The sequence below is a fragment of the Leucopleurus acutus genome, assembly GCF_964270905.1.
Source record: "Leucopleurus acutus genome assembly, chromosome: 12".
Classification (NCBI taxonomy): Eukaryota; Metazoa; Chordata; class Mammalia; order Artiodactyla; family Delphinidae; genus Leucopleurus; species Leucopleurus acutus.
Genome location: NC_139154.1, coordinates 46,336,111 through 46,344,624, shown reverse-complemented (window position 1 = coordinate 46,344,624; position 8,514 = coordinate 46,336,111).

The following is an 8,514-nucleotide window of genomic DNA, read 5'->3' as shown; positions in this document are numbered from 1 at the left end:
TCCTTCATAAGAGATGGTCACTTGAAACTAGGAGAGTTGATAGGGTCTCCCAGGGAGAATTGGTAGAGTGCTGAGGGCAGAACCAACCCCAGGAACCCAAGTGAACAGAGTCTCAAGGGGAAGAGAGCAATCAAGGGCAGCACAGAATTTCACTAAATAAGAAATGAAAACATTTAGCAATTGGGAATATGTTGATTAACTTGGTGAAAGCAGTTTAAATAGTATATGAGGTGGGAATCAGATTGGAACCTACCGACAAGAATGGGAGGGGAGGTAAGAGGTGGGGACTATTTTAAGAAGCTTGAATGGGAGGAGAGAGGACAGTGGGGGCTGGAAAGGTGAATGCTGGGTCCCAAAGGGGAATTTACTTAGACGCTTGAGCAAGTTAATAGGTGAGAAGGAGGAGAAGGAGAAGAGAGACTGAAGTTACTAAATGGAATAACTGATAAAAGAAGTTCAGGAAAAAATGAGAAGTGGTAGGGTCAAGGGCATAAGGAAGGACAGGCCTTGAATAGAGAGAGAGAAACCTTTTCTGAGACTAGAAGAAAAGAAGTGGGGATAAGGTACGAATATACATGAGTTTATAGTGGAAGAAATACCTGTTGACTTAATTTTCTTCTACGAAGCGGGAAGCACATAGCCTTTCATAACACTGAACAAACTTACTGAGCACTGTATTACATGGCATAACATAGTGGTTAAAGTTCAGACCCTGGTAGCAAACAGCCTGAGTCCAAATCCTGGCTCTCGCATATTTCAGCTGTGTGAACTTGGGCAAGTCACTTCACTCGAGTTCCCTGAGCCCCAGGACCTTCATCTGTACAACAGGGATTTACAGGAGTGCTATGTGGATTAGATGTGTCAGTATGTACAAATCCCTTGGAACAATGCCGGGGCACTTGGTGCTACAACCTGAGCATAAAAATATAAGACATGGCCCTTAAGGAGCTTTCCTTAAGGGAAAGCCATGAGTCATGGAAGCCAGTCTAATTCCTTTTCTGCTAGGGAGTGATGCCATCCACTCCCTGCTACTTCCATTCAAGACAATTAGGAAAACGCTTCCAAATGACCCTGTATTTTTTTTTTAAGTATTTTTTTAAAATTCAAATTCTGCAGTAAGACAGTGAGAAAGCCAGAGAGAGATGAGTGTCTACACACCTGGGAAATAACGCTCTGGTAAATCCCTAAAGCAGGGAGCACAAATAGCATAAATTTCTACCCAAGTGAGGAAAGGACAGGCACTCATGTGCTGACCCAAGTGAGAACAAGACAGTAGCAGGGAAGTGGCAGATTTTCTTATTAGAATCAGCTAAGCTCATTATCACCTGAACTAGATCAGCTGCTCTCAAAGCATAGTCCCTAGATCAGCATCACTTGGGTACTTATTAGAAATATAAATTCTCAGGCCCTATCCCAGACCTACTGAATCGGAAACTCTGGTGTTATCTAGAAGCAGCCTGGTCCCAGGAGGCAGGCAACCTAAAAAGTGTACGATAAATGTGTGTGATTTACAATCAACACATAAGGATAGTGTATGATGTGCTTACAGGAAGGGGTCAAGATGGAGAGGAAGAATCTGGCACTAAGTACACTATATCTGGCCTTGTATACCAAATTTACAAAAAACGGATCCTCCAATGGAGCAAAGTCTGTGCTGCAAGACCTAGAATAGGTGACAAATCCTTGAAAAAGAGTCTCCTATGCTTTGCTAAGTTTCTTACATGTGAAAAAATATTTTATTATGAACAAAGTGCTTCCATATGTGTTAATCAATCCTGACAGTTTTGTGATGCAGGCAGTCTTGTCTCAAGGTTACTGATTCAGAAAGGCTTTGACTTGCCCAAGATCAAAGTCAGTGGCAGGCCTGGGATTGAAAATCAGGCCTTTTGTCAGTCAATTTTCTCTTAACCTCTCATAGCTGGTTACTCGTCTGATTTTCAGCCATCTAGATACTAGTTAGAGAGCGGTTTGAAAAGGGGTCACGAGGAGTTCAAGCGCTGGGAAGCTGTATCTTCCATTATATATTGGTTAATTGACATGCTGGATTATAAATCAGTCTCCTGTGACTATGAGCTGTGTGACTCAATACTCTAGGGACCAATTATAAGTGGATGAGCTGACAAAATTGAGCTTCTGAACTTGTAGAGCCGAGGATCAACACCTAGGTCGTTGCTTCTCATGGGGCTGGCAGAACGCAGAGGGCTCCCCTAGGGGGCCATGTTAAGGTCTCATTTTATTGTTGTTTAATGAACATATCTTCCCCACAGGTTCTGAGATGCCATCCTACGGGTGTGCACTGCTTCCTGGTTGAGAATAATGGCAGTGGTGAACCACTGTTACTGACGAGAAGGTGTCAGTGTGCAAAAATGGCTGAGAACCACGAACCACTGCCCTCGGCTACTATGACCTCACAAGTTTTAGCTGTCCTCTGAGGGCAAGTTAGCACAGCCCCAGCTTCTCCTCTACTTTGAGATCTAGATATGGTAGGTCTTAAAAGCTGGCCTAAGTTTTAGCTTTGGGGGCTTTGCAAGGGCCAAAAAAGTGGCACCCAAGTTCTGAACCTAGGTTTTTTTATTTTTTATTTTTTTTGCGGTACGCGGGCCTCTCACTGTTGTGGCCTCTCCTGTTGCGGAGCACAGGCTCCAGACGCACAGGCTCAGCGGCCATGGCTCACGGGCCCAGCCGCTCCGCGGCATGTGGGATCTTCCCGGACCGGGGCACGAACCCGTGTCCCCTGCATCGGCAGGCGGACTCTCAACCACTGCACCACCAGGGAAGCCCTGAACCTAGGCTTTCGAGAAATAAGATAAAAAGCAGGTGACAAAGCAAAATATCACTTTTATTATCCATAGCTTAGATGATAGAGCTTTGTGTGATAGCCTGAATGGGCTTGCTAATTTCCTGTCCTGAGACTCACGAAAGTTGCTCCTTCCTACTGGTCACGTGGAGAAGAGAGAGAGAGAGAATAAATCCCCCACATTCAATCTATCAAGCTTTGATTAGTTCCACCCAAACGAGAAACATGGACCAAAAGCAATCAGCCACCAACTAGGCTATTCATTCAAACTGCATGAAGAAGAACAAGGAGTGGAACAACAGACTCCATAGGATTATGTTTATTAAACTCACTCTGTAAAGGAAGAAGTGGGGATAAGGCATTCCACCTCCTCCTCAGCACTGGATGTAAGGAATTCTGAAGAAGTACTAATGATCCAAGAGGAAGACTGTTCTGGCAACAGGTGCAAGATGTATTTGCTGGGAATGGGGAGGAAAGCTGGGACATCAGTAAGGAAGCTGTGTGAAATAACGGCACAAGACTGACGATGTGGTAACAAAATGAAAATTGAGCCGTAAGCAATATGGTGTTACTTCCTTATGGTATAAACAGAAAGAGCAAGGCAGAGGACAGTCCCAGAAGACTTGAGATTAAGGCTGAACTCTGCTACTTATGGCTATGCAATTTTGCTTCAGTTTCCTTATCTGTGAATAATTCCTAACAGGAATTAATCAATTCAAATTTAAGGATCAATTTAAGCAATACCCTACAAAAACACTATATATCTATCACCACCACAGACAATTTAGTCTCTTTCAATGCAATCATTATACTCAATGTTTTTTCTCATTTTATTGCATTATGGAGAGGTCAGTTCAGGTCCTTGCACTGGCTAGGACCTGTAGTAGAATACTAGCCGTGTTCATAGGTATCCCTGACTTGCTATTATTGACTGCAATGGGAATGCTTTTAAATCTTCACTGTTAGGTATGTTAATTTGTTGAAAGTTTCAGCAAATTCTTTGTATCAGATTAAGGAAGCTCCCTTCTGCCACTGCTTTGCTAAATCTAAAAAATTCATATGTGTGTGTTTTTTTTTTTCATTTACTGAGATGATCATATGGGTTTTCTCCATTGTTACTGTGGTGATTTGCAGTGTAAGACTTCAAATACTGAACCATCTTTGTTCCTGGAATAAACCCTACTTGGGCATGATTATTTAATATGAGGGAGATGGCCTAGTTAAGAGACCTGGGTTCCAGTTACCTTTCAGTCTCCTAGCTTTAAAAGCCAATTTATATACTGATGACTTCCAAATTTGTATCTTTAGCCCCAACTACTCCCTAAATTTCAGCCGCCTCTGTATCCAATAGATTTGACATCTCCTCCTCTTGGATGTCTAACAGGAGTCTCAAACTTATCATGACAGAAAATAAATTAAACCTGCCTCTTTTCCCCATCTCTGTTAATGGAAATTCCTTCCTTCCAGTTTGCTCAGGCCAAGAACCTAGGAGTTGTTTTTGATTCTTCTCTCACTCCACATCTGATATGTCAGCAAATACTGTTGTCTCTACTTTCAAAATACACCCAGAACCTCACCACTTCTCACAATTTCCACTGCTACAATTCTGGTCCGACTCATCTTCTCGCAGCTGTACTATTACAATAGGCTCCTACAGGTCTACCTGCTTCTGCATTTGCCTTCTCCACAACTATGTGCAACACAAAATCCCGAGTGATCCTTCCAAAACCCAAGTGAGATCAGGTCACTCCCCTGCTTAAAATCCTCCAATGGCTCGCCATCTCAGAGTAAAAGCCAAAGTTCTTACATTGGTCTATAGGGCCCTACACCATCCTGGCCCTCATTACCTCTCTGACCTCATCTCCTACAATTCTCTGCATTCACTCTGCTCCAGCCTCAAGACTTTTGCACCTCCACGTAGAAAGCTCTTTCTCCATATTTTCACTCAAATGTCCCCTTCTCTGAAGACCTGACTTTCCTGTTTTAAACTGCAACCACTCTCCTCCAGTAGTGTTCTCTATCCCTCCTTCCCTACTTAATTTTTCTTCATAGCACTAATCTTCTGGCACACCACATATTTTGTTCATTTGTCAGTCAAGCTTCGTTAGAATGCAAGCTCCACGAGGGCAAGGATTTTCATTTTCTTCATGGATGTAGCCCCAGTGCCTGGAATAGTGCCTGGGAAATACTAGGTATTAAATGAATAACTGTTGACTGAAAATATATATGTTGTTATTACTATTACATTAAAAATATTCATTCTTTAAAGTAGCTATTGTGCAATGTTTTAAAAGACAAACCCTTAAGTCTAAAGATTCCCAAGACTAACTATAGCTTACTTTCTGACGTGGAAAGAGTGACTGAAGTCACCTCTTTATCTGGGCTTATAAAAATTACATATCAAAGGCTGATTTGAAAACCTAGAACTAGTCCCTTATACTAATCTTGCTACTTTCACATACACGTGAAAATGTTCTTAAAAAGCTTTAAAAAAGTTTTCAAGAGAAGATAGGATGAAATTTTAAAGCCGAGGCTTAGACGTGCACGAGTCTTTAAACAGAACATTTTCTATGTAGAGCCTTTTTCCCAGTTGGTTTTTGTTGAACTTTAAAGTCTAGCTTACTAAGTAATTATCATTTAAAACACAATTGCTAACATCAGAAGAATGTTAAAAAGAAAAGCTAATTTTAAAAAATTAATACCTATTTTATAGAAGTTTGCAAGTTAAAAAGGACAATGAATAGGAAATATGCAGCCTAAAATTTAGTACAGGCAGGTGTATGATAAATTACTTTAGATTTGAAAACAAATAAGGCAGAACTGAGCAGGGCTGGCTCTTCAGGTATGAGGAAAATTCCAGGTAGGACATTTGTTCTGTTAGAGGAAGGTCTTCCTGCTCATTGACCTTTCCCATCTGTCTACGTACCAAGTTAAGTCACTCAGTTTCCAGAGGCACTGGTTTTAAAGGCCAATTAGAAATTTCACAAAAAGCCATCTTATTCTTGTTCAATTTCATCATGAATCACTTCTCAGTGGCATTATATTGTAGGTGAAATATTAGTAGGACATTCTATATACTCACTCTGGGAAGGAAAACCAGAAGGGACTGTCTCTCCTGATCTGTCTTTTTCTATTTTCTCATTAAGTGTAGTCAATCCAATCAGCTGATCTTCAGTGGGGAAGTAATTTCTGAGGAAAGTAAAGGGTTTAACAGCAGCATGTATCATCGATAAATATAAAGCTTGAGCATGTAAATAATGAAGTACTACTTTTGAGTAACTTATATGTGCATTAATTGTTTTTAGACACGGTCCTTAAAAAAATGGAAGTAATAAAGATAACTGCTAATGTTCTGTAAATTCTCCAAATATGTAGAGGCTCACATTTCATTAAAAAAAGAAACAATCATCATGATAGAATCATGATCTTGTCTTGAGCTCTTGGATACTTTGCAACCTTCCATTAGCTTAACAATCCAGACTCTAGGAAGACAACTCAGCCCCTGGTCTATCAGCTCGTTTCCCTTATTTAAAATACTGCTTCTGCATCTATTTCTTCGATCAGCAGTTGAGAGCCTACTATGTGGAAGGCACTGAGAGGGGGAAGAAAGAGAGATGTGAACCTCTTCTTTAAGAAGCTTACAATCTGGTGGAGAGAAACACGTACATATAGCCAAGTGCCAAATGGAGGCCCCGACACTGCACAAGGCAGTACAGAAGAGGGGACTAATCTAAGTGTGGGGTCCAGGGAGGGCTTCTTGGAAAGGGCATCTAAACTGAAGCCATGAGCAGAAAATAGAGACACAGATGTAGAGAACAAACGTATAGACACCAAAGTGGGAAAGTGGCGGTGGGGGTGGTGGTGGTGAGATGAATTGGGAGACCGGGATTGACATGTAGACACTAATACGTATAAAATGGATAACTAATAAGAACCTGCTGTATAAAAAAATAAAATTCAAAAATTCAAAAAAATAAATTGAAGCCATGAAGGATGAGTAGTGAGGAGAAAGGAGGAGCATTACGGGTTGGGGGGAAGAGAATGAACGTGGCAATGGAAGTGGGAACACAAATAGTGAATCCAAGAATAAAGACCAGATCAGTGTGGCAGGATCATTTGTTTAGAGAGGGTGTAGAGGGCCATGAAGCTTAAAAGGCTGGTAGATTTCAGGTCAACAATTGGCAAGAATTAGTCACCAACAGATTTTGAAGGTTGTGTTTAGAGAGACTTCTCTGATGACGGTGTGATGGATGAATGTAAAAGGCATGAAGGTAGTTACTATAATCACCCCCACCGTAAAGAGTCTGGAATTCGATCTCTGATCAATAGGCTTAGAAAAGAGAAGACAGCTCCGAGGCATTATAAAAGACAACTTTTTGCAATTCGGTAATTTGAGTAGGAGGCAGTTGTTGAAAAGGACCACTAACGGAATGATGGTACAACTAATTCAGGTAAGGGACAAAGAAGCTGTTTGTGGGGAGATAAGTTGTTTGGTTTGGGGCTTAAGTTTGAGGTGCTGAGTGTGCGGTGGGAGCCATCCACGTGGTAATGTTCACCAGTTGGAAATTAGAGACTGGACCTTGAAGAGAGATCTTGGCTAGAAGAGTGGACTTTAGATGCATATAAGTGTAAGCAGTACTGGGTTCAAGGGAAAAGATGAAATTGTTCAGCGCGAGTCAGGGACTTGCTTGAGAACTATTACCCTCACACAAGTTTAAAATACAAAAAAAAAAAAAAAATCAGTACTTTAACACATTCAAAATTAGTGCCCAGGTTTTATTTTCAAAATGGAAACCCCTATAAGCTTTTAAGGAAATTGAATTCTAGAGAAAAACTCTTAACTCATCAGGATTCCTAGTCTGTATGTGTCACTGTCTAAGGGTGCTTTTATCTTTAATAGTTGAATTGGGCAGTGGAAACAACGGCAGGCTTCATCACAAAACCCAAGGATAGACTCTTGGGTCTGGCACTTACCAGCCACCTGACCATTCATCTGAGCTTCAGTTTCACCATCTGTAAGACGGCACTATGACCTATTCTAATTGCTTCATAGGATTTTGAAGATCAAATGACATACTGTATGTGAATGTGCTGTACAAACTAAGAAATTATTAGCACAAGAGTATTAGTCTAGCATATTGCCTGGAAAGTATTTAACTGATTGTAATAATCTCCATTATTAGGAAGGAGGCAGCTTCAGGCAAGTGTCTCTGTACTTCCCACACTTCCTATCACAGTGTCTGTACTGCAACAGCTCATCAAAAATGTCATAAGTACTGAAAACTTGGTCTAAAGTTTTTTGTTTTATTCTGTACCTTAGGACCTCTGGGCATTGGAGCGGGAGGAAAACCTGATGAAATAGAAATTATTCCTTTTAACATTTTAATTCTTCTTTTCTCAAGCCAATGTCTTGGGTTTGCTACAAATACCTCTAGACACTGTTTAGTTCTGCTGGTTGCACAAACTACCAAAGTTCTGAGATAAGCACAAATGATTAGACCAGAGCTAAACTCCAGCATAAAAGAAAGATTCGTTGTCTGCAAAAGGATCAAGAGTTAGAGAAAAGTGAATGCTTCCATGATCCGCTCCAAGAAACCAAATTTTTTACCTCACAAAAGGGGTCCTCTGCCAGTCGTTTTATACCTGCCCCACAAGGAACCCATATTTTCCAGAGTTCTTTTAAGCTAAGGGGATGACACTGCAGTTTCATGGAGCCC